Source organism: Giraffa tippelskirchi, chromosome 2 (assembly GCF_054371585.1).
Source record: "Giraffa tippelskirchi isolate mGirTip1 chromosome 2, T2T-mGirTip1v1.2.pri, whole genome shotgun sequence".
Lineage (NCBI taxonomy): Eukaryota > Metazoa > Chordata > Mammalia > Artiodactyla > Giraffidae > Giraffa > Giraffa tippelskirchi.
Window position 1 is genome coordinate 96912911 of NC_137276.1, and position 27837 is coordinate 96940747.

Consider the following 27837-nt stretch of genomic DNA (forward strand, 5'->3'; position numbering starts at 1 on the left):
GTGTTCCCCTTCCAGAACCGCCCTCCCACCTCCCTCCCCATCCCATCCCTCTGGGTCATCCCGGTGCACCAGCCCCGAGCACCCTGTACCATGCATCAAACCTGGACTGGCAATTCGTTTCACATATGATAATTTACATGCTTCCATGCCATTCTCCCATATCATCCTGCCCTCGCCCTCTCCCATAGAGTCCAAAAGACTGTTCTATACATCTGTGTCTCATTTGCTGTCTCACATACAGGGTTATCTTTACCAACTTTCTAAATTCCATATATATGTGTTAGTATACTGTATTGGTGTTTTTCTTTCTGGCTTACTTCACTCTGTATAATAGGCTCCAGTTTCATCCACCTCATTAGAACTGATTTGAATGTACTCTTTTTAATGACTGAGTAATATTCCATTGTAAGAGAGCACTTTTCTTGGCTGGAGAAATGAGGAGAAAAAGTGGCACCAAGCACCAAGATTGGCCTTAGATTCCCTACCCAACCAACAGCTCAGATGCACAGGGAAGGCTCACAAGGGTGGTTGGCTTACCCAAAGAAGCTTTGCTTCCTTCTGAGAAAACGCTGGCCATGCGGATTGACCTTGGAAGCACAGTAATCCTAACCATCAGGAATCAGAGCCCCATCAGACACACCTAGCCAACCTATCAGGTTGGCCACTTCTTTTCATGGGGAAGCTCATAAAACAATGAACCACGGAGCAGAAGATGAAAGGAGACTGAAGAGTCCCTCTCCTCCACATTTCCTGGTGTTTGTGTCTGAGTGTCCATTTTCCCTGATAGACTTTAATTGGCTTCTACCTCTAACTCTCAGGGCCTCTGATCAGAGCCTCCTCCCTGGTTCCACTTCCCACTAGCCCTGTGGTTGAGTCAGCCCCAAGCATTAAGGTTGTTTTAGATCTTAATCCACAAGTTTCAAGACAGTAACATAAAAGTGAAGATTCCTTGGTGGCTAAGAAAAGGATTTTAAGAGTTTATTAGTTACATATGACTGGGAAAATTTAACCACAAGTGAAAAATGTGTGTGTGTCTGTGTGTGTGAGTACACATGCATGTGTGTGTGTGGAGAAAGAACATTTACTTTTTAAAAAGTGAGAGTATCACTTGACACAAATAAGAACACTATAGCAATCATGAAAATTTCATGATTGAAAGAACAATTCTCATTTGTTTTCAGTGCCCCAGGATAAATCAGAGCCAATTTATCTACATTCCAGGCAGGTCTGAATTTCTTCACCCTCTCTCCTCCTCCTTAAAAGATACCCAACCTCAAGCCCATCAAACTCCAGACCATTTGGGTCTTTTAGAGTTATAATTTTGCTTCTTTATGTCTTTATTGCTCCTTTGATAGAGAAATTGAAAAAAAGAAAAAGATATGAAGGAGAACAACAAAAAGCTATAATTATGAAGATTCAATTTAATTTTAAAGCTTGTGGACAGAAAAGAAGAAGCCAGAAAAGAAGGAACCAAATTAATTTAGCAGGGAAGCATTGCATGAAATATTGTTGAAGTTTAATAACCATGCAAAGACAGATGATATGTGTGGAAAAATTAGTTGTAGGACCTCATAATAGTCTATTAATATTTCCTACAGGCGCAAAACCCTTTCCTGAATAATTGTGACAAAGTAATCTTTTGAAAAAGAGAAAGTTGAAAAAAGAATCTTCAAAAGGAGACAGTGATGAGGAAGGTGCTGGAAGGAGAAGGAGACTCTGTCAGCCAGGGGTCTGAGGGTGTGTTTGATATAACTCACCATGGCCAGACAAGAGAGATAAAGCTCACAGATGATCAGAAGCCATGTGGAGGGCACACACTCATCTACATTGTAAAGATCTAGGAAAACATACAGCATGGTTTATAGACATATCTGTCTCAATGAAAATTACTTAGTATATTACCCACGAGGCCAACACTATTGAGTTCTTCATCATGCAAATGAAAAAACTGAGGTGCACAAAAATAGACTGTCTGGTTCCAGGGGTCCCCAGGAAATGCAAGTAGAGAGCTGCTGTGGGCAGTGTGATGGACCTGACTGCCTCCCCATAGCCTAGAGAAATGGAGTGGCTTCTTCTGGCTTTGTCTTCCTTGCAAAGGCCAAATACTACTTCTGATTTACAAAGTCTGAGCTCCCAAGAGCAAAGCATCTGAGTTCCTCTGTGCTAATTTAACAATAAGGGTAGTTATTCTGTACACCCCAATTCCAGAGATTATTGTTCTAGTGGGGACTCAATAAATACATATTGATTGAATTACATTCAGTTTGGGGAAAAGGAAATGAAAACTAATATGTGTTAGTTTCATATATTAGTTTTGCCCCAATGCATTAAAGTGTATTACTTTGTCTAATCCTCACTACAGACTAGCAAAGTAGTGATATTATGCCCATTTTGCAGAAGAGGTTTTCAGTTTTCCCTGCAGCTGGGAACTGGCAGAGCGAAAGAGTCAAACCACATATACTGCTTCTACCTAGGTCTTTGCCTGTGGAAGGATTGGTTAGTTTTGCTGCCATAACCCCTTCTGCAGAGGGTTCTCCTGCCCTTTACCAACTTGCAGAGGTTACCTCAGCGGCTGCAATCTTGGTCCCAGGTGTTAAAGTAACTTCTGTTCAGGGAAATGGCTCATAATAAAAGGCCCTGTTCCTGCCCTGCTGAGCATGGTCATGCACTAATTCTGGCCCTCTGCTTCATAGTTATTGATGACTTAGGTTATCTAGGATAAGGGCCATGATCAGTGACAAGTTCAGTCCATGAAAGTCTGCAGACTGCCATGATCAACTGAGAACTTACTTCCTTCAGAGTAAGATAATCATGAGCACCTAGCATGTGAATGTATGAAATGAAATAGTTGAAAATATGGAAGGAAGAATTTTGAAAGTCATAGTGGTTGGGGTTGGGTTTGACAAGATTGTTTTCATATTTTAGAAGAGTACCATCTGGATATTTTAGGGAGCAAAACTCTTCTTCCAGGTTTCCGTCTGTTGGGGTAGGGTAATATTCTATTTTGGTTTAGACTTACTGAGCCAAAGTAAGTTTGCATGGCTGGGACAACTGTACACATATCAGTACATTCTCAAGGAGCCACAGTGGCCATGGCTCATCAAATGTTGGACTATAGAGGGTGATTTGCAGAACACAAATTTGTTTGATGTGATTATAGCCAACACAAAATGTTAGTTTTCACTTCTTTTGCTCTTTAAGTTGGGTCACATCAAGCCTACCCTGACCACCTTGAACTCTTTAATAAGTTATTGTTGGTTCAAAACATCAGAGAACAGTGGTCACTGGGGTGAATCCTGGGACAGGACAGATCTGTACTTGCATTCAGGAGTCACCAAAAGCCTAATTTGGGGTTCTTCTTCCCATCACCTAGATTTCTCTCTCTTTCACAGAAATATTGAGGGCCTTTCCTAGGAATACAGAAAGCAAGGTAAGCCCTCATTTCAGAGGCATCTCACAAAGGATCTACAGTTTCAGGCCAAGCAAAGAAAATAAGCCCTCCCAGAAGCCAGTTGAGAGCCCCTTGGGACATGGGGTGCAATAAAACCTAAGTCCTAGAAGCTGACCCTAGACACTCAAGGATTTTTCCCAAGAGATTTTCTAACAGTCCACCTCCTCACAAAAATTATTTTAGCCATATTGAATCACTATTAGGAATAGCATTGACCACATGTTCAGGTTCATTTCCAGAATTCTATAGAATTTATTCATTTCACAAACACTGATTAAGCACCTGTATTCTGTGCCTGTTGAAGGTTGAAAAATGAATAACACACAGTCTCTGAGTTTCAGGATTGACTACCTGAGGACTTTAGACCATATTCAGAAACTTAGATGGGAACAAACCAAAGATTTTTCAACCCTAAAATCCTTTGTGACTTTATAATAATGTAGAACAATACACATATTAACTTAGAAATGGAATAAACCTTCCCCTGCTTTTCCTTATTTTTTATTCATTGGTCAGATGGGAAATCCACAACCATTTTTAAATTTTTGTAAAATTAGAAGCCATGTGGTTTAGGAAACATTTGTATTTTACAGACCATTAACCTAAATCACAGGTACCTAGCCTGCAAATAGCCCATACCTCACAAATGTCCAAATTCACCCAGGCACTTAAACTTTGCCCATCTTGGCCATTCTGAGGTACAACCAAGTTGTCATAAACGGATGACACTGCCTGATGTTTGAGCCAGAAACACTCACTCTAACAGTTTAAGTCAATCTTAGTTCCCCTGCCAGAGATTAAACTCTGGCCCCCTACAGTGAGAGAAGAGTCCTAACCACTGGACCATCAGAGAATTCCCACTGATTTCTTCCAGCCTTATTTAGTCTACTTGAGAACCAAAAATCTTCCCCTTATTATAATTGTTAAACATGAGACTATGTCTAGTGATAGATCTGTATCAGTTCAGTTCAGTTCAGTTAATCACTCGTGTTCGACTCTTTACGACTCCATGAATCGCAGAACGCCAGGCCTCTCTGTCCATCACCAACTCCCAGAGTCCACCCAAACCCATGTCCATTGAGTCGGTGATGCCATCCAACCATCTCATCCTCTGTCGTCCCCTTCTCCTCCTGCCCCCAATCCTACCCAGCACGAGGGTCTTTTCCGATGAGTCAACTCTTCGCATGAGGTGGCCAAAGTATTGGAGTTTCAGCTTCAACATCAGTCCTTCCAATGAACACATAGGACTGATATCCTTTAGGATGGATTGATTGGATCTCCTTGCAGTCCAAGGGACTCTCAAGAGTCTTCTCCAACACCACAGTTCAAAAGCATCAATTCTTCGGTGCTCAGCTTTCTTCACCGCCCAACTCTCACATCCATACATGACTATCAGAAAAACCATAGCCTTGACTAGACGGACCTTTGTTGGCAAAGTAATGTCTCTGCTTTTAAATATGCTATCTAGGTTGGCCATAACCTTCCTTCCAAGGAGTAAGCGTCTTTTAATTTCATGGCTGCAGTCACCATCAGCTGTGATCTTGGAGCCCAAAAAAATAAAGTCTGACACTGTTTCCACTGTTTCCCCATCTATTTCCCATGAAGTGATGGGACCAGATGCCATGATCATAGTTTCCTGAACGTTGAGCTTTAAGCCAACTTTTTCACGCTCCTCTTTCACTTTCATCAAGAGGCTCTTTAGTTCCTCTTCACTTTCTGCCATAAGGGTGGTGTCATCTGCATATCTGAGGTTATTGATATTTCTCCCGGCAATCTTGATTCCAGCTTGTGTTTCTTCCAGCCCAGTGTTTCTCATGATGTACTCTGCATAGAAGTTAAATAAGCAGGGTGACAATATACAGCCTTGACGTACTCCTTTTCCTATTTGGAACCAGTCTGTTGTTCCATGTCCAGTTCTAACTGTTGCTTCCTGACTTGCATACAGGTTTTTCTCAAGAGACAGGTCAGATGGTCTAGTATTCCCATCTCTTTCAGAATTTTCCACAGTTTATTGTGATCCACACAGTCAAAGGCTTTGGCATAGTCAATAAAGCAGAAATAGATGTTTTTCTGGAACTCTCTTGCTTTTTCAATGATCCAGTGGATGTTGGCAATTTGATCTCTGGTTTATCTGCCTTTTCTAAAACCAGCTTGAACATCTGGAAGTTCACGGTTCACATATTGCTGAAACCTGGCTTGGAGAATTTTGAGCGTTACTTTACTAGCATGTGAGAGATCTGTATCAGGAAGAAATAAATCCTGTACCATCAGGTACAAATCAAAGCAAGTTCTGTTCCCCACACACTGGTCTCCCCAGACTTGCCTGTTCCTACCTCAATACCTTTGCTGCTGCTATTCCTGTGATCAGGAAAGCCCGCCCTCTCCTCCTCACCTCCCTAAACCTTCTTTTCCAGCCAGGCCTTCTCTTCCAGCCCTGCCTGCTTCATATCCCCTCTTTCCCTGAAACCCAGTGGTTAATCATTGTATTAGCTGGTTAATCACTGTCTCCCAGGGCTGCCCTGACAAATTAAGCCACTGGGTGGCTTAAAACAATAGAAGTTTGTTTACTCACAGTTCTGAGGGCAAGTCCAAACTCAAGATGTTGGCAGGCCAATCTCTCTGAAGGCTCTGGAAGGGAATCTTTCCTGGTCTCTTGCAGGTTTTGAGGCCCCTCTCATTCCTTGACTTGTGACAGCATAACTCTGGTCTCTGCCTCTGCAATCACATAGCTGGCTCCTCTGTGCCCTCTCCTCTCTCCTTCTAAGGATACCAGTCCTTAGATTTAAGACCATTGTAATCTAGTATGATCTCTCTTGAATTTTACCATAAGTACATCTGTAAAGACCCTTCTTCCAAAAAAGGTTATGTTTTGAAGTTTTGGTGGCCTTGAATTTCTGGGAGCTGCTATTCAGCCCACCATTATCATATGCTGTTTGACTTTATTTAAAATTGGTTTGCCTCATTTTCAAATTCAAATTAACATTTAAGAGATTTTTTTAAATTTCTCAGAGCAACTAAAGCAGAACACACATCAATTTCAAATGTAATAGAAATGGGATTTGTAAAAATTCTGCCACTTTTTATTAAGAAGCATGCATGGTTTTTTAAACAGAATTTTCTCCATAAAATATATTAAATTGGTTTCTTGTGTCTAACAACATCTGTTTCTTTAAATTTTACCTTCATTACTCTGTGTATTTCACCTCCTGTAACTAGAAGTTTCCTTCAATAGGTCTCATACTTTCAGAATTGAAAATATCTTCCTTGTAATGAAGAAAATACCTTGAAATACCCTAAATATATATCCCCCCCCCAAAAAAAGAGGCCAGTCTAAACTAGCCACTGTTATTGAGACTCAGAGATTCACATCTGGGAGAATCTCCTATTTTCCATCCCTTGAACTTGTAATACTTCCTTATTCCATTGTCATGATCTTCACCTCCACCTTATCATCCCTTCTCATCCAATGCTTGATTGAAGGCAATGCCATACTCCCTATCTCTCTGGGACATAAGCATTTTTGGACAGAGGCACTAAACTAGAATGCCACACCAGCTCTGCCTTTCTAACTCCCATCTGTCCTCCAAGACTCAGCTCAAGTACTTATCTCTTTCATTGTTAATCATTCCCTGATTCCTGCAGATGGAAGTTATCTCCCCCTCTTCTGTATATGGACTTGTGCCCTAGCATTCAATATACACCCCTCATTGACAGGACAATGTGTCCAGGTCTGTCTTCCCCACCAGTCTCTCCTCTCTTCACCATGAAGGCAGAGGTCATAACTCATCATCACCTCCTGAACTTGCACAGCTAGCATGCACTACATACAAAAGGTTGTAAGTTGAAGTTTTGTACTTACTTGAATATCCTTATATATAATTCTCCAAGTGTGTTAGTAACTTTTACTTACACTTCATAGTAAGCCATGGCTGAGAATGACCCTAAATAGACAATTCTCCCTATGCTTTGGAAGCTATAATAAGCTAAAGCAAATAATTATCTGAAAAAATATTTGAAAATGCAATAAAGAGGAGAAACATCTAAGATGAAGAAACCAGTGAATACATTGACCCAAAAGTGAGATCAAGACCAATGCAGAGAGACATTATCTCAACATGGAGGTCTTCCCTCATCCCCTAGAAGCACTATTCAAATACATGAGGTTTATAAAGCAGAAGAGTCCTGTGTTTGAACCACTACTTGAGCTCTTACTACCTGCATTAACTTGAGCAATTAATTGCACCTAATTCCCTGAGCCTCAATTTTATCATCTGTAAAGTGAAAACAATAATTGCTTCATAGGGCTATTTTAAGTTAAGTGAGATTGTGCTTATACGATGACAAGTATAGTGCCTGACTGCTACAGACTGAATGCTTGTATCACCTCCCAAATTCATATGTTGAAATTCTAACCCCAATGTGATAATATTTGGAAGTAAATCTTTTGGGGAGATGATTAGGTCATAAGGGTGGGGCCCTAATGAATGGGATTAGTGCTCTTATAAACAAAAAAAAGATCCCAGGGATATCTCTCACCTCTTCTGCCATGTGAGGATACAAGAAGATGATAACTTTCAATGAAGGAAATGAACCCTCACCAAACATAGAAATCTGACATTGCCTTGGTCTTGGACTTCCCAACCTCCAGAACTGTGAGAATGCTTGTTGTTTAAGTCACTCTATCTATGGTACTTTTGTTATAGCAATTCAAATGGACAAAGATACTGGCTTATAGTGGATGCTCAACTGTGATCCATGGATGTCTCATCAGTAATGGGCAGAGTAGGCTTAGTTTCTGCAAGGAGAATGGACAAAAATTGTGTTGTGAGCACTGCTGGAAATATTTGCTTTCTATGAGGTGGTTGAGCCCTGGATTTTAGCAGAATTATTGCTAGGATGTGGCACCAAAGTTGCACTTTTATGTAGCATGTGGAAGATTTTTTTTCAGGAATAGCTTTAGAGGTCTAAGGTTTAATAGTAAGTCGATGAGAAAATCTTTAGGTCTTAGATACTCAAAAGTCAGAATTATGGTGTAATAACATCCCATCTAGCTGCCCATTTCACTGGTTATATAAGGATGTCACTAAGATTAACTCATTCACTAAGATTAACTAGCTAGTCACTGGAGGAGAAGAATCATATTAGACACTGACCTAAGGAGCACATTATCTAGGTGGAGAGAAAAGAATACAATAGTCTCATATTAAGTACCTAGAAGTGTCTATACATGTCCTCCATGGTTTTGTCTCCCCAGAACACAACTTTCCTGCTTCTGGGAAACATTTTTCCACTCTAAACTATGTACATCCAAAAAGGAGAAACTGTTATTACAGATTCTACCTTTGCACCAATTAGATTTGTTGCATAACAAAACATCTCAAAAAACTTAGTGGCTTTGAGTAATAGCCATTAAGGTTTTCATGACTTTGTGGGTTGGCATTTTGGTCTAGGCTCATCAGATGGTTTCTCTGGTCTCCCCGAGCTTCAATTTCCCCATCTGTAAAGTGAGAATAATAATTACTTCATAGGGTTATCTTAAATTAAGTGAGATTTTGTTTATACAATGACAAGTATAGTTCCTGATGGTACGGTATTGATGGCAGTACTGATGGATCACTAGGCAGCTCTGCTTCTTGTGGTTGTCTGGTTGTCAGTTGGGGTAACAGGAATGACTGGGCCACATGTCTCTCACAGTTATGCAGCCTAACCCAGACTTGTTCACATGGCAGTGGCAGATCTCAGAGAAAAAATGGAAATGTGTGTGGCCTCTTGAGACCTGGGCCTGGAACTGACAAAGCATCACTTCTGCTGCATTCTGGCAACACCAAAGCAAGGCTCAAGTTCAGCCAAGATTCAATGGATGGGGAAATAGACTCCACCGCTTGATGGAAGGAGCTACAAAGTCCCAAGGAGGAATGAAAAACCATGGCCACTTTTGCAATCAACCATAGTGCCCCTGGCCAAATTGGGGGTATATGCCCATACTGGGATCAGCATAGTACCTTCCTCCCCCACTCTCAGCCTCATTTTCTTGACTTAGAAGTGGACATCCAATAACTGCTGTGTTAATCAGATATCCTACCCATGTCTTTTCCCTTAGGGAGCACAGAGCACAAGTACCAGTTTGTCCCTTGTGGGAAAAATATGAGATTAGAGCTATCAGCCATGTGTTTATCTGCCCCTGGAATCCACTTTTGAATTAGAAGAGCCTGTCATCAGCTGGAGAGAAGAAAGTCAACACTTATAAAGAAGCAGAGAATAAAAACAAAGAGAGTTCTAAGGATGAGTGATCTCCTGATTGGATTCCTTGACACCCAGAGGCCCTCTTCCTTTTCCATGATTACCAAACCTAATCAGTTACCTTTCTGAGCCAAGCTAAATTCTGCCACATATAACCAAGAATGTTCTGCCAACATGAGGCATGGTATCTCAGAGAAGGTAAAAACCATGTCCAACCAAGGAAAGACAAGGATAGTCATGTGGAAAAGGAGGAGAGTGAGCCAGGGAGGTATAGAATTTGGACAGATGCAGGTTTCAGGAAGAAAGTTCCAAGACAAGAAAGAACAATAGCAAATAAATAGACATAAAGTAACGATAGCAATGTTTGAAGCACATGAACTACTTTTCTGAAGCATGGGTTTTAGAGGAGGAAGAGAAAAGGACAAGACTGGAAAAGCAGTTAAATCAGATTTTGGAGGGTCTTAAAGCTATCAAAAGAAATTTGAGATACTGAACAGGAAACGTCATTGTCAAGAAGAGTTTGGGGAAGATCAGTCTGGTGATACCTGGTGTGATGGATTTGAAGGACAAAAGTCTGAGACAAAAAGCCCTTGAACTCAGTCTAGAGGAAGGGGTGAGGAAGGAACAAAACAAGGGACAAGCAAGAGGGAAAGAAAAGAAAAGGCCAGGACTTGGAAACAGATGGAACAATTGACCATGGATGATGAGATAAACAGCATCTTACCAAGGGCCAGAAAGCCAAGCATTTAATTAGAGACAGGGGATGTTTATGATGGCAGAATTTACGGGAGACATTCAGTAGGAGCTTTGGAAAGAAACTGGGATCAGAAATACATGTTTGGGAATTATCTATCAGCCAGTTACTTTACTGACAGGTGGAGGACCTTCTGCGTGTTCCACTGTGAAGGGTGCCAGGACCCCCAATGTACATAAATGTCTCACAGACTTGAATTCAGATGAAGACCGTGGGAGCCCTGGGAGCAAAACTGGTCTATGAGGAAGGTGTCTCTTCTATCCTCACAATCATGGGATGACACATGAGGAGCAGTTTTATTCTACATAAATGACTGAGAGAGAAGGAGCTAGGACATAACTGGCCTTCAAGTGGCCCCCTGCCCATAAACCGAGGTCATTCCCACTGGTTAAAGCCTTCTCTCTCACCTACATCTCCCTTTCCTTTTGCTTCTAATTGCAGTTAATTTGTGGTTGCTGTATTCCATGTAATCAGAGAAAATTCAACATTTGTATTAGTCAACCCAGGAGCCATATTCAAATCACTATCAGAAAACAGTTACAAAAATCTTTAATACTTCCAACCAGACCAGTGGTAGCAGTGTGAAGGAAATCCTTTGGCAGAAGGGAAGAACATGATTCACTAAGATTTAGAACCCAGTGCTGCCTCTTAACAAGATTTATGTCAGCACTCCCCACCCAGGAATGGAGAAGATCCCTGGAGCAACTGGACACCAACTGGGAGTCATCTGCCTAGGAGAGGCTGGGAGGAAGGTGGGGGCGCCACAGCCATAGGGGCCAGGCAGAAATGAAATTCTTGGCTTTAATGTCTTTTGCCTGCCTATTTTCATCTTTATAGAACAGTTCCCTCCCTGTCCTTCCCAATTCCTCATTTTCTTTTCTTTTTTCCTTTCTTTAAATGCAGTCTAATCCTGAGTATGAACTGATGTAGTTTGTGTGTTAGGGGGGAAAAAAATCTCTCTCTTTTTCTGCCTTTTTTTTTTTTTCCTTCTTCTTCCCCTGGCCCAGTTCATTATTTTTCTTTCTTGTCACTCAGTGTGATAGGTTGAACAGAAGTGCACAGATGAGCACTGAAAACGGTGTCACAAGGCCTTAATCTAGTCTTTAATGCCTGACTTCAGAGATGTCATTTATCTTCTAACTGCAGCAGGCATCCACCAACTTTATCTCTAATAATATATTGATGGATTAAAAGGGTCGGGCAGGAGACCGGGCTGGAAAAATTGCTTATTGACATCAAAATACAGTGCCCTCAACCTGATAAACATGGAGGGCTCGTGTATCTCCCAGAATAGTTGGCGTAGCTATAATTTTTTTTCTAACATGTTTCCCCCAGGTTCATGGGGTGGTCCAGTAAAATAAACAAATACTAACATTATTTCTATGCTGACATGGCCAGGGAACACACGAGATATTTTAGGAACACATTTTTAATGTCAGATTTATAAATAGACCTCCCTTATTTATGACATGTTATAGCATATACTATGACAACTCGAAACAGGCACCTATAGTCTTGGCAGTATTCAAATATTCTCCGTGCAGTTTGCTGGAGCCAAAGCTCCCGTTAGCACCTGATTATGCTTTGGGACGGCTGGGAATGCAAGGCTATTTCAGCAGAAAGATGAGGCCAGTAATCTCAGAATGTAAATGAAGAGAGCCTTTGGAAAGGTTTCCTTTGTTTATTGTTCTCTTCATTTCATTGTTTGGTTGGCAGCAGCATGTTTCAAATCATGCTCCCCTTTCCTTGCACAGGCTGTGTCTACACAAGTCAGTTTTAGAATAAACCACAAAATAATTGTAGCCTTCAAACTCCTACTTAGTGGGTAGTTCTTAAATTGGCTCATTTCAAAATTATCTGTTGTTGAACTGAATTTTGTCTAATTTTTTTTGACCTTGGTGACTAGTTTGCATGTGAGGATACTCTCCTGGGGAATTATCAATTTTAATTTCATAATCTGCAATATTGTTGACTTTCACCTGATTTTCAAATGAAATGGACTTCTTCAGCTCAACTTCCTTTGTTTGGAAAACAAGCTCTAAAAATACCTTCCCAGCCTTATGGCAAGAAGAGGGAAGCGAACTTATTTTAGTATTTTTTTTACTATTATTTAATATTATTTCTTCTGAGTACGAAGTTAATGTCATTAAGGCTGTCTGGCAGAGTTGTTTGTATAGGGATTTGTAGAAATGACACATTATTCCTGCATTTTGTAAATTTTGTAGGAAATATCTTTGTGTTGGACTCTTGCTGGTGACAAGAGCACTGTATTCAGGACTGTCTGAGCCAGGATCCTGGACATCAGTGTCCAGAGCCTAGAGGTACCTACAGAGGGAATTCTCCAGAGTCAGCTCCTGAGTGTCCATGCAGACCTGCAGCCAAGCTAGCTGCTGTCTACTTGGTACAGCTGTTCAAGGTCCTGAGACTCTTTTACAGCAGTTTCCACACCTATAAAAAGAAGACAATAATTGTATGTATTTCATGGAGCAGTTGTGAGCATTCAGTGTGTTCATATATATAAAGCTGTCACAATAATATCTAATACATGGTAAATGTATCAGAGGTTATTAACCTAATCTCTATTACCATCATCTTTAAAATTATTGGGTTTACGACGACATCTCATTCCAAAGGAAGCATGACTTGAGATACAGCCAGGAAAGGAGGGTATCCACCAAGAGAAAATGTGATGGAGTGAGAAACAACGGAAACTTCTGAGGCCAAAGAGGATGCCAAAATGAAACAACACAAAGGCTGACAAAAATTCTAAGAGTGTTTGGCTATACGGTGGCAAAGCTCCAAACAACGTATGAGAAGAGAAGATAAGTGCTAATATGTAATGTAATTTTCAAAAGCAGACACCTGACCCCTTCTTATAAGATTTCCTAGCCAAACTGGGGAATATATGGGAATATACGAACTGTTGCATAAAACCCTGCTATTGTAAAGTAGAGTGGAGCCCATCCCAGAATGACCTGTCACTCCTCCTTGAATGCTTTGGAATAGACCCTGTATCCAAGAAACATCCTCTGTGTTGAGAGTGCTGCAATTAGCATGGTCAGGTTGGCTACATGGACAGAATTCAAAATGCAGGATATAAAAGCTAAGAATCCAAAACTAATCACTTAAAGGCTCTTCTACACAGAAACATTCAAAGGAAGATTAAGGATCAATGTGATTGAAGTACAAAAGCTGAACTGGGAGTAAAAATAATAATAGATGCAATTTACAGGGCACTGACCATACACCAGGATTGAGTCCACGTCTGTCTTACTTAAAAGCTGTGCTCTAAATTTCCAACATTTCCATTCTAAACCATGTTCAGGCTTCAACAGCAGGAAGTGAGGGGAAGACAGTAGGGTTCCCAAGGTTCTGAGCTAGAAAGTTTTATCAGCAAGGGAACTTAAAGTTCCACATGCCTACTATTTAGCCTTTTGTGTTTAGCTCCACCCAGGAAGACAACTCTGGGCAGAGGGCCCTCCAGCCTTAATCTAGCTAGATATTTATTCCTTCCTCCTCAGTTTCAAGTGCTCGGTGGATAAAGAAATCAATTCTTAGAGCTGTCATGAAATGGAGTCAGCCTAAGGTAAGACAATAAATAGAGGGCCCATGACCTAGAAACCCTGTTAAAATGTGAAACAGTCCATCCATACGCATTACTCACTGTTTTCACAGAAGATGGCTTTCTTTCAATTCTGTTGTTCTTTTATTTTTTTTTAATTTATTTTTTAATTGGAGGAAAATTGCTTTACAATGTTGTGTTGGTTTCTGCCATACAACAATGCAATTCAGCCATAATATTACATATGTCACCTCCCTCAGGATCCTCCCTCCCTTCCCCTCACTCCACCCCTCTAGGTCATCACAGAGCGCCAGTCTGGACTCCCTGTGTTATATAGCAACTTCTCACCAGCTATCTGTTTTACACATGGTAGTGTATGTATTGATGCTACTTTCTCCATTCTTCTCATTCTCTCCTTCTCCCACTATGCCCACAAGTCTGTTCTCTGTATCTGTGTCTTGCATTCCTTCTCTGCAAATAGGTATATCAGTATTATTTTTCTAGATTCCCAATATGTGTATTAATATTCAATATTTATTTTCTCTTTCTTACTTCACTCTGTATAACAGGCTCTAGGTTCATCCACCTCACTAGAACTGACTCAAATTCGTTATTTTTTATGGCTGAGTTATATTCCATTGTGTATATGTGCTATATCTTCTTTATCCATTTATCTGTCAATGGACATCTCTAGATTACTTCCATGTCCTGGCTATTATAAATAGTGCTGCTATGAATATTGGGGTCAGTTCAGTTGAGTCGCTCAGTCATGTCCGACTATTTGCAAACCCACGAACCACAGCACTCCAGGCCTCCCTGTCCATCACCAACTCCCGGAGTCCACCCAAACCCATGTCCATTGAGTCAGTGATGCCATCCAGCCATCTCATCCTTTCTCGCCCCCTTCTCCTCCTGCCCTCAATCTTTCCTAGCATCAGAGTCTTTTCAAATGAGTCAGCTTTTCACATCAGGTGGCCAAAGTATTGGAGTTTCAGCTTCAACATCAGTCCTTCCAATGAACACCCAGGACTGATTTCCTTTAGGATGGACTGATTGGATCTCCTTGCAGTCCAAGGAACTCTCAAGAGTCTTCTCCAACACCACAGTTCAAAGGCATCAATTCTTCAGCACTCAACTTTCTTTATAGTCCAACTCTCACATTCATACATGACCACTGGAAAAACCATAGCCTTGACTAAACGGACCCTGTTGACACAGTAATGTCTCTGCTTTTTAATATGCTGTCTAGGTTGGTCATAACTTTCCTTCCAAGGAGTACGTGTCTTTTAATTTCATGGCAGCAATCACCATCTGCAGTGGTTTTGGAGCCCAGAAAAATAAAGTCAGCCACTGTTTCCACTGTTTCCCCATCTACTTGCCATGAAGTGATGGGACCAGATGCCATGATCTTAGTTTTCTGAATGTTGAGTTTTAAGCCAGCTTTTTCACTCTCCTCTTTCACTTTCATCAAGACATTGGGGTACATGTGTCTTTTTCAATTATAGTTTTCTCAGGGTATATGCCTAAAAGTGGTATTGTGTCATAAGGTAGTTTTGTTCCTAGTTTTTTAAGGAATCTCCATACTGTTCTCCATAGTGACTATCTCAGTTTACATTCCCACCAACAGTGCAAAAGAGTTCCCTTTTCTCTACATTCTCTCTAGCATTTGTTGTTTGTAGATCTTTTTGATGATGGCCATTCTGACCTGTGTAAGGTGATATTTCATTGTAGTTTTGACTTAGAATTCTCTACTAATGAGTGATATTGAATATCTTTCCGTGTGTTTATTGACCATCTGTTTATCTTCTCTGGAGAAATGTCTGTTTAGGTTTAGATGCCATTTTCAATATTTATAAAAATCTGCAATTACACCTTTGTCCAATAATTTAACCTGCATGACTTGCTCTCCAGTTGGAGAAAATAAAACAGAAAAGCAAAAAGAAGAGAAATAAAACTCCAAGCTCATTCCCATGTGGGTTTTGTAGTCATGATCCAAAAGAAGTCACTATGTGAGTTGATAGGCCAGGTGTCAGTGTTTCTGTGCATCGATTTTCTTGTTGATAGGGATTATTACAAGGAAACTAAAGCTCAGAAAGGATGAGTAACTTGCCCAAGGTCATAAAACAAGTGAATACTCAAACTCAAGTTTCTCTGTCAAGCACATTATTAACCACTACTTGTGCAACATGGTATTGCAATGACTGGTGATGTATATCTGTTCTTTGAGAGGTAATAAAACCACAGGAGGGGAGATCATATCATCTTGCCTAACAAGCTCTGTTTATAGAAAGAAGTACAAAGAATATGGTTTGGTTTAGTCGCTAAGTCATGTCTGACTCTTTTGCGACCCTATGGATGGTAGCCTACCAGGCTCCTGTGTCCATGGGATTTCCCAGGCAAGAATACTGGAGTGGGTTGCCATTTCCTTCTCCAGGGGATCTTCCTGACCCAGGGATAGAACCTGAGTCTCTGAATTGCAAGCAGATTCTTTATCCTCTGTGCCACCAGGGAAGCCCACAAAGGATATGGGGATAGCATCAAACTTCAAGGGGATCTCTTTGGCTTTGCCCATAATCTATTTTATTAATAAAACAGTTTTTATTATTTATTTCTTGAATATAGAATATTTATTTATTTTAAATTCATGTATACTGACTGCAGGTCCCTGATGATGCTAAAATTTTGTTTTAATATTCAGATGGTCCCATCATCATTTTCAGATGCTTCCGAGGACTGAGCTCTCCCTGTAACCAGAGGTACCACTTTCTTTTGCGGGCTCAGCAGTGTCACTGATGATAGCTCAATTATCAGAGGGTATAAATCACTCTGGAAAAATCGATCTCTTCCTACCTGATTGCACAAGTGGCCCCTTCATTGGAGCGCAAAGCGCATGTGAGGGCTGGTCATGAGGAGCATTAAGACAGACTATGGCTGCAGCTGCAAGGGAGGGCTTAGTCTGTGCAGAAAGAGAGAGTGGTGATAGAGCACCTGGATACAGGAGAGGAGGCCAGCCACAAATGCTGGCTGGACTCGGGCAGGTTCACGTTAGTGTGAAGGATGAAGGACCGCATCAAACACCAGGGAGCTGTATGTCAAAATGCAGCCTAATGAGGCTAAAAGGTCAATGTTGAAATTAATAGAGCAAACAAGATGGGTAAAACATAGTGAAGTCCAGCAAACAGCAATAAATGTATTCACCCACAGGGAAAAATATTAAAGCAACAAGGATTTTACTCAAAAGCAGTAACATTAAAACTAATGAGTAAAGGGGGAAAAATATTCTAGAGGGACTTCTCTGGTGATTCAGTGATTGAGAATCCACCTTCCAATGCAGAGGTTGCGGGTTTCATACCTGGTGGGTGAACTAAAATCCCACATGCTGCAGGGCCACTAAGCCTGCAGACCACAACTACTGAGCCCACGCGCTGCCACTACTGAGACTGCGCACTCTAGAGCCTTGGCGCCACAACTAGAGAGAAACCCACATGCCCCAAGGAAAGATCCCGCATGCCGCAACTAAGACCTGATGCAACTAAATGAATAAATACTTAAAAAAAAAATTATTCTGGAGAGAGATAGAAAGGCAAAGCACAGCTAGACATCCTTGTGATCTCCCCAGAATGCCCTCTGGGTCTCCTCACCCCCTCGGAGAGCCACTGGTGGTGACTCAACATCTATTCCGCCACCTCTTGTCCCTGCCATCTCCTCACTCAGTGGCCTTCCCTCTCTCTTAGGTAGCATCTGGAAAAATGTTCAGTCAAGACTACCTGTCACAGTGTCTATTTGATCCAAGTGAATGTGATCCACCAAAGAACAGAAAGGGCTCCTGGCTCTTGCCTGGAGGCCCCATGCTTCTCCACACTGCCATCCTTCCGATTTTCTCTTCTCCTGATGCCCAGGTAGGCACAGAAGCACATCAGCAAGTCTACTATCCACCTGGGGAACAAGAGGCCAATGTTACTTGGTGCCACACCTGGTTTTGAGGGACAGGGAAGACTGATGACTACTAGACAACTGATGACATCTGGTTGTGATTTCCTTCTCTATTTCATATTCTGAATATACAATTAAGCTCCTGGGTATTTCTGGAGATAGCAGAGTCAATTAGATTATCAATAAGCCCCAACTGCTGGGGGGCCCTCTTTAGAGTGTGAAAAATTTGATAGCTTCTTCTCCTCAGCTTTTAATCCTTTAGTGACCTTTAGTAATTTCAGGGCAAGCACAAATCCTGGTGAGATTCCTATTATGAACACAATTACTCTGCACTATAAGCAACATAGTAAGGACATGAATGCAACTCACACAAAAACATACAATTACTAAAACTGCTAAAATGAGAGACCACAAGAATTTTTTTAATATGCAAGCGAAATCAAGAAACATAGACAGTATAATGAGAAAGCACAAATTCAACTAATAGGAGCACAAGAAGAATAAGATGGTAGGGTAAGGAGATGGAATGGAGAAGAGGTAATAACAGAAAAGAAAATGGCTAAGAAGTTTTTTCAGAACTGTCAAAAAATAAGACTTTTCATATTAAGGAATTGAAATGAAAACCAAGCAGGGTAAATAAAAATATGTCCACACCAGACATACCTTAGTGAAATTGTAAGAAATCTGAAACTAAAAGAATCTCTTACAGCAACCAGAAGGAAAGGGTAGAATACCTATAAAGGAATAGCTATAGATCTTAACAGCAAACTGCTCACCAGCAGCAACAGAAGCCAATAAAGTACTGTCTTCAATGTGCTGAGAGAATACAAGCAACAATTTAACATTCTTAGCAAAATTAGCATATAAAGTGAAGGCAAAAAAAAACATGTTTTTAAAAAACTAAATGTGAAAGAATTAACCATTCCTAGATCCTGGCTAACAGAAATAGTAAAAGATATTCTTAAATAAAGCTACACTCACAAAAACAAAGGAAACATGTGCAAGGCCACCCTGACAAAGGCACAAAAAGATGCAAGATTTCTAACTGTGACATCATTTGGAAGAGTGAAAGACTGGAAAAAGTCCAAATACCTAGCAACAGAAATGATTGAATAAACTATGGTACCTCCATGCAATGGAGTACTATGCATTCATAAAAGGGAGTGAGGAATATCTTACTGTACACTATTGAGAAATCTCCAAGACATATTTTTATGTGGAAAAAAAGTAAAATGAGGAAACATATTTATAGTGGCTTCTATTTATCTCAGAGGAGGGATATAGACATACATTTGCTGATATTAAAAATCATAAATCTTTTAAAGAATGGTAACCTATAGAAGAGGGAAGAGTGTTGGTTAGGGGATAAATATACAAGCTGGACTCCTTTGAATATAACTTGCTTTGTAGATTTAATCTTGGAATCATGTAAATATTTTACATAATTATAAGATAACATTAAAGAAAGAAATAAAGCAATTCCCAAGAATCAAAATTTCCTGGCATAACAACTCAAAGGAGTTATTCCAAATAAATTTACAACATCATAATTTGACTATATATGCCTTAAGGGATATAACGTAAGAACAGCAGTAACAAAAAGAATAAAACATAGGAAAAAATACTAGGAAAAACCATTAAAAATGGCTTTTAGTCAGCAAATTACTGTAATGCTAGAAATGCTAATATTGTTAACATGAGGTAGTTGTATTACTGGATAGATAAAATGAATGATTTTTACTAGTATTTCTCAAAACTGAGATGTCAAGCATTGTGTACAGGAAACACAAATGCAAGATGACTGGAGTAACAACCCTATAGGCCTGAAGGTTCTGAATTTGACTAGGAGGGCTGCATGTAAACTTAACGGTGTAGTCTATCTTTAAGAGAAATATGTATAGACTAACCCCAAATTTGAAAAAGCTTCAAAATTATGATCAACTCCGTAGCAGTGAACACCACTAGCACCTAGATTATGGTTTCAAAAAGTCATTTCCCACTAAAAGGAATCAAGTCTCCTCAGAGAAATGGTTGATTCCAGGATAAGATGAGTTTAAAACATTTTGTCAAGACAGACAGCAAGGAAACTATCAAAATTTATCAGAACTATGGTAAATGACCTCCAGAGCCAAACTGAAGAGACTACCACAGTCCAAGATTGGATCAATAATTCTGACTCACCGTATCAACTGTTTATTCATATTTCATTTACATTTATAATAAACAAAAAAACAAAACCAATAAATTCCTATGGAGGATGATAACTTAATTTGCTAAATAACTCATGCCTCAAGGTAAGAAAATATTTGAAGGGAAGTTTCTTTTCATAGACATTCTAGCTTAAAAAAAGAAGAAGAAATGGCAGAATTAAACTGTCACAGTTTTGTAACTCCTCATGCACTGATGTATTTGCAGCATGTGATCATCAAAGCCATGAACCAGAAGTTATGATGAAAGAACATACCACCACCTACAAAGTAGACTTGCCAAAAATAAATAAATAATAAAATTTTAAAAGGAAAATGAATTTCAATAACAGGAAAATCAAAAGTTAGAGGATGGGAATCACTATGGGACAAATGACTTCTTTTTTTTTAACATATTAGAAAAGAAAAATATATCTTTGTTCTATCCTAAATAAAAACAACAATTTCTAAAATTTTGGGAGGTAGAAAAACAAACGTGGCTGCACTTCTACATGCTTTAGTGCTTCTTTGTGTTTTCATTCCATGTTTAAGTGCTCAGAGGTTGGGAATCAAGGTGAAAGAAAATAGCAAATATTTCCATGAGCTAATGGTATTTCACTTGTGATGGTGAGAGAGACATTCATTCATCCAACATTTATTATGTGTGTTAGTCACTCAGTGTGTCTAACTCTTTTGTGACCCCTTGGACTACAGCCCACTAGGCTTTTCTGTCCATGGTGTTTCCCAGGCAAGAAAACTGGAGTTGGTAGCCATTTCCTTTTCCAGGGGATCTTCCTGATCCAGGGATCAAATCCAGGTCTCCCACATTGTGGGGAGATTCTTTACCCTCTGAGCCACTAGGGAAGCCCCTGCATGTTATGCACGAAGTATCAAGCTTACTGATGTGGTGATATAGAGATGAAAGCCAGTCTTGCCCTGCAGGAGCTCATGGTCTTGGATGCAGGGGACAGGAAAGATGGGCACGGACCCGACAAGCACAGCACAGCTTGGATTCCTACAATGCAGACCACTGGAGGTGCAATAGCCGATTTTTGGCAACACAAAGATGATTACTTTTTATTTTAAATATTCATTAACTCCCTCAACAATTTATTTATGCATTTATTTTAATATGTGAAAAAACATATAACAAGCATATTTGAACCATAAGTCCATGCATAATACTCTGTGTGATAAAGCTAAAGAAAATGTTTGAGTTTCAAACAAAAGTGAGTGATTTAAAGAAAATAGTAGTAGAAGTGTTAGGCAGATAGGGCAAAAAAACTGTGATGGTTCTACTCAAAATGCTTCTTTCTAGACAGGTTTTGGTAGATAAATAATCCAGGCAGTTTGGGGGAACGGCTGAAAAGGAACACTTTGGAGGCCAAGATAGCCAAAGTAATCACTATACTATATTCTTTTCTATTAATCTAATACATATTCTCTCCTGTGAGAAAAATAATTATTTCATATTTTTATTACTTTTCTCAATTAGTCACTGTCAACGTAAAACTTAGTCACAACCTAAAAGGCAAGAGTTATGTTTTATTCAGTGGGAATTTTTTAGACTTCAAGCCCGGGAGACAGCGTCTCAAGTAACCCTGAGAGAAGTGCTCCCAGGAGGGGTGGGGAGGAGTCAGGTTATATAGATGTTTGCAACAAATGGCAAGTAGTCTGAACAACAAAAGATTAGTGTTAATTAAAAAAAAACCAGATATCTCAAGTTAAGGAATTTAGCGCTTTTCTGTATGTGGGAAGATGCAAGAGTCTGGACTCACTGAAATCAAGCCTTTCATATGCATTTCAGCTATTTGGGGCCAGTATCCTGTGTTTTTCACGTTTCCCCCTCCCACCGCCCCTTCCCCTCACGTCCCACCTCCCAGCTCCTCAGTGCTCGCTGTAGGGAGTGGCTGAAGCCTTATGGCTTCCAGATAGTAGATACTGTTTTCCTTCCTGGGCGTCCTCCTGGCTCAGAAATTCACATATGGAGCGCCAGAATGGCTGATGACTGTGGCATTCTTGTTTATTGATATGGTAGGAAATACTCCATTTCTCATCACATAACCTCAAAAACTTTATCAAGAAAGACAAATAGAGGGAAGTCCCTGGTGGCTCAGTGGTAGAATAATCTGCCTGCCAATGCAAGAGGTGGAGGTTCAATCCCTGTGTCAGGGAGATCTCCTGGAGAAGGAAATGGCAACCCACTCTAGTACCCTTGCCTGAGAAATCCTATGGACAGAAGAGCCTGGGCAGGCTATGGTCTATGGAGGTGCAAAGAGTCAGACCCAACTTAGCAACTGAATAACCAGTGGTTAGGGCTCCATCCTTCCACTGCAGGGCAAGTGGGTTTGATCCTTGGTCAGGGAACTAACGGAGAAGGCAATGGCAACCCACTCCAGTACTCTTGCCTGGAAAATCCCATGGATGGAGGAGCCTGGTAGGCTACAGTCCATGGGGTCACGAAGAGTCGGACACGACTGAGCGACTTCACTTTCACTTTTCACTTTCATGCATTGGAGAAGAAAATGGCAACCCACTCCAGTGTTCTTGCCTGGAGAATCCCAGGGACAGGGGAGCCTGGTGGGCTGCCTTCTATGGGGTTGCACAGAGTCGGACACTACTGATGCGACTTAGCAGCAGCAGCAGGGAACTAAGATCCCACGTGCCACAGCATAGCGAAATAAAAAGAAAGAAAGAAAGACAACTGGAAGTCACTGGCACAGCCAAAGAGGAAGTTAAGCATTGTGGAAAGTAGTAGGGAGAGGGGGCTTTCCCATCAGACTAGCAGGGTTTGTATTTCCTCTAACAAATGCACTGCATCTACTTTATAAAGTGTCTACTTTATAAGGTTGGGGGATTATAATTTGTATACATTATAAGTATCCACCTTATAACTGGGGGGATTAGATGACTTAATACCTGTGAAGCACTTCAAAAATACCTGGAACATAGCATGTACTCAAAATAGATGTGTTTTTTTTTTTTAACACAGAGAACATCCAAATGACTAGTTCGTGATGTAAATAAAGGAATATTTTTGTATTCTGAACAAGTGGTTCTCAGCTATGGGAGATTTTGCCCCCGGGGGACATTTGGCAACATCTGTTGGTATTTTCATTGTTACGCCTGAGGGGAGTGGTGCTGTTGTCATCTCCGGGAAAGAGCCCAGGGATGGCAGTAAACATTCTACAACACACAGGACAGCCTCCCATAACAATTATACAGCCCTAAATGTCAGAGGTATTGAAGTTGAGAAATTCTATTCTATGCCCACTCACCTCAGAGAAACACATTCTGTAAGAATAAGTAAATGCTTTTTCATGTCAGTTTTACATTAATTGCTTTAATCATTTTTCAGTCACTGGAAGTACAAATCAAGTATCCTAACAGATTCATTTTACATAAACACTGGAACATCAAATAGTAAATATCTCATCCATACTAACATTTTCTGGCCGTATCCCATAGCTTATGGGATCTTAGTTTCCTGACCCGGGATTGAACCTGGACCCTCAGCACTGAAAGCATGGATTTCTAACCACTGGACTGTAAGGGAATTCCATAGCATATTTTATTTTGGTGCTTCCCAGGTGACTCAGTGGGTAAAGAATCTGTCTGCAATACAGGAGATGCAGGAAACACAGGTTTGATCCCAGGGTTGGGAAGACTCCCTAGAGGAGGGCATGGCAAACCACTCTAGTATTCTTTTTTTTTTTTTAATAAATTTATTTATTTTAGTTGAGGGCTAATTACTTTACAATATTGTAGTGGTTTTTGCCATACATTGACATGAATCAGCCATGGGTTTACATGTGTTCCCCATCCTGAACCCCCCTCCCACCTCCCTCCCCATCCCATCCCTCTGGGTCATCCCATTGCCCCAGCCCTGAGCATTTGTCTCATGCATCGAACCTGGAATGGTGTTCTATTTCACATATGATAATATACATGTTTCAATGCTATTCTCCCAGAACGTCCCACCCTCACCTTCTCCCTCAGAGTCCATAAGACTGTTCTATGCATCTGTGTCTCTTATTCTGTCTCGCCTATAGGGTTATCGTTACCATCTTTCAAATTCCATATATATGCATTAGTATACTATATTGGTGTTTTTCTTTCTGGCTTACTTCACTCTGTATAATGGGCTCCAGTTTCATCCATCTCAATAGAACTGATTCAAATGTATTCTTTTTAATGGCTGAGTAATATTCCATGGTGTATATGTACCATAGCTTCCTTATCCATTCATCTGCTGATGGACATCTAGGTTGCTTCCACGTCCTGGCTATTGTAAACAGTGCTGCGATGAACATTGGGGTGCACGTGTCTCTTTCAATTCTGGTTTCCTCAGTGTGTATGCCCAGCAGTGGGATTGCTGGGTCATATGGCAGTTCTATTCCCAGTTTTTAAAGGAATCTCCACACTGTTCTCCATAGTGGCTGTACTAGTTTGCATTCCCACCAACAGTGTAAGAGGGTTCCCTTTTCTCCACACCCTCTCTAGCATTTATTGCTTGTAGACTTTTGGAGAGCAGCCATTCTGACTGCTGTGAAATGGTACCTCATTGTGGTTTTGATTTGCATTTCTCTAATAATGAATGATGTTGAGCATCTTTTCATGTGTTTGTTAGCCATCTGTATGTCTTCTTTGGGGAAATGTCTGTTTAGTTCTTTGGCCCATTTTTTGATTGGGTCGTTTATTTTTCTGGAATTTAGCTGCAGGAGTTGCTTGTATATTTTTGAGATTAATTGTTTGTCTGTTGCTTCATTTGCTATTATTTTCTCCCATTCTGAAGGCTGTCTTTTCACCTTGCTTATAGTTTCCTTTGTTGTGCAAAAGCTTTTAATTTTAATTAGGTCCCATTTGTTTATTTTTGCTTTTATTTCCAATATTCTGGGAGGTGGGTCATGGAGGATCCTGCTGTGATTTATGTCGGAGAGTGTTTTGCCTATGTTTTCCTCTAGGAGTTTTATAGTTTCTGGTCTTACGTTTAGATCTTTAATCCAGTTTGAGTTTATTTTTGTGTATGGTGTTAGAAAGTGTTCCAATTTCATTCTTCTACAAGTGGTTGACCAGTTGTCCCAGCACCACTTGTTAAAGAGATTGTCTTTTCTCCATTGTATATTCTTGCCTCCTTTGTCAAAGGTAAGGTGTCCATAGGTGCGTGGATTTATCTCTGGGCTTTCTATTTTGTTCCATTGATCTATATTTCTATCTTTGTGCCAGTACCATACTGTCTTGATGACTGTGGCTTTGTAGTAGAGCCTGAAGTCAGGCAGGTTGATTCCTCCAATTCCATTCTTCTTTCTCAAGATTGCTTTGGCTATTCGAGGTTTCTTATATTTCCATACAAATTGTGAAATGATTTGTTCTAGTTCTGTGAAAAATACCATTGGTAGCTTGATAGGGATTGCATTGAATCTATAGATTACTTTGGGTAGTATACTCATTTTCACTATATTAATTCTTCCAATCCATGAACACAGTATATTTCTCCATCTGTTTGTGTCCTCTTTGATTTCTTTCATCAGTGTTTTATAGTTTTCTATATATAAGTCGTTTGTTTCTTTAGGTAGATATATTCCTAAGTATTTTATTCTTTTTGTTGCAATGGTGAATGGTATTGTTTCCTTAATTTCTCTTTCTGTTTTCTCATTATTGGTGTATAGGAATGCAAGGGATTTCTGTGTGTTAATTTTATATTCTGCAACTTTACTATATTCATTGATTAGCTCTAGTAATTTTCTGGTAGAATCTTTAGGGGTGTCTATGTAGAGGATCATGTCATCTGCAAACAGTGAGAGTTTTACTTCTTCTTTTCCTATCTGTATTCCTTTTATTTCTTTTTCAGCTCTGATTGCTGTGGCCAAAACTTCCAAAACTATGTTGAATAAAAAAAGAAAACTACAGGCCAATATCACTGATGAACATAGATGCAAAAATCCTTAATAAAATTCTAGCAAACAGAATCCAACATCATATTAAAAAGATCATACATCATGACCAAGTGGGCTTTATCCCAGGAATGCAAGGTTTCTTTAACATCCGCAAATCAATCAATGTATACACCACATTAACAAATTGAAAGATAAAAACCATATGATTATCTCAGTAGATGCAGAAAAAGCCTTTGACAAAATTCAACATCCATTTATGATAAAAAAACCCTTCAGAAAGCAGGAATAGAAGGAACATACCTCAACATAATAAAAGCTATATATGACAAACCCACAGCAAACATTATCCTCAATGGTGAAAAATTGAAAACATTTCCCCTAAAATCAGGAACAAGGCAAGGATGCCCACTTTCACCACTACTATTCACTCTAGTATTCTTGACTGAAGAATCCCATGAACAGAGGAGACTGCTGGGCTACAGTCTATGTGGTTGCAAAGAGTCAGACACAACTGAAGAGACTCAGCACACACGTGCTTTATTTTTAGAGACAAAATTTAAATGTGGTATAGAAGAATGTTTAAGGAGATAACTTCCACTCAGTTTGAATTCAATTTAAACACAATGTATCCCAGCCCTGCTATTACTAACTGTAAGTGTGTGTTGTGTGTTTTTTTTACCACAATTAAAAAAGAAATCGTTTACATTGCTTCCGTAGAAAGCACCATAGTAGCGTGTAATAATGAAGAAACCTGTATAACGGTATATGAGAAAACAGCAACTTATTCCCAAATAAAAATATATTGGTAGTTACATAAAGCCCTGCTATGGGCTGAATTGTGTCCTCCCCAATCCCTAGTTCATATTAAAGCCCTAACCCTCAATGTGACTGTATTTGGAGATAGGACCTGAGAGGAGGTGATAAAGGATAAATGAGGTTATAAGAGTGAGATACTAATCCCATAGGAGCGGTGCCCTTATAAGAAGAGAAGGAGACACCAGGACCCTCTCTCTGTGCCATGTGAGGACATAGCAAGAAGATGACCATCTGTGAGCCAGGAAGAGAGTCCTTCCTAAGAATCAAATTGGCCAGCACTTTGATCTCAAACTCCCGGACTCCAACACTGTGAAAAATAAATTTCTGTTGTTTAAGTCACCCAGTCTGTAGTATTTTGTTATAGCAGCCCAAGCAGACAAAGACAATTACTATTAAACGTAGTTCATGACAGAGAAACTTGAAAAGAAAATTTGGATGACACTTTGGCATGACTAGAAAGAGGATGGTGAGATTTTGAGGGGAGAAGAACGAATAAAAAAGAAATTGGAGAGAGAAACCAAGATAGGAAATATATCAGAGATGAAGGACAGATAAGAAACACTGAAGGGAAAATATTAAATTGAAAGTAAAAAGTCAGATAAGAAAAATGTTGTAAAGAAAGATGGAAAAATAAAATAAAAAAAAAGGTCTTGAAAAAAATAACTCTTATTCCTGTCAAGGTGCTATATAGCATGAAAATTTAGAGGGTAGGAAAAACTCTGAAAAAGTTATCACAGTTATAAAAGGAAGACCAAAGTGGGAAACCAGTTAGTATAGAGGGGTAAAGGAGAAAGACAAATGCTGTAGTGATTGGAGAAGCCACAAGTTTTAATTATTGGTAATGTTTCCATTGTGGCTGGAAACTTTCCAAATATATATAAGATCACTTATGATCCTCTGGGAGCTTCTTTACCTTTGTCTCATTTTGTGTTTATTGATTATTACCATATCTTCATAGATAAGTTGAAAATCCACCATCTGGCCAAAGCCTAATTGAA

General features: G+C 39.9%; 1 protein-coding gene across 6 annotated transcripts in view; it reads left to right on the plus strand.

Annotated features, from left to right (window-relative positions):
• LOC145538141 (uncharacterized) overlaps positions 1–27837 on the plus strand; it is a 134878-nt gene that overhangs the window by 8619 nt on the left and 98422 nt on the right. For 2 of the 6 annotated variants that reach the window (XR_014076667.1, XR_014076665.1), the window contains 2 exons: positions 16706–16763; positions 17742–19550. The gene's annotated coding sequence lies outside the window, so the exon portion shown is untranslated. Of the gene's footprint in view, positions 1–16705; positions 16764–17741; positions 19551–26988; positions 27179–27837 lie in introns of those variants that run through there. The other 4 variants (XR_014076663.1, XM_081569668.1, XR_014076662.1 and 1 more) reach the window with 3 other exon arrangements.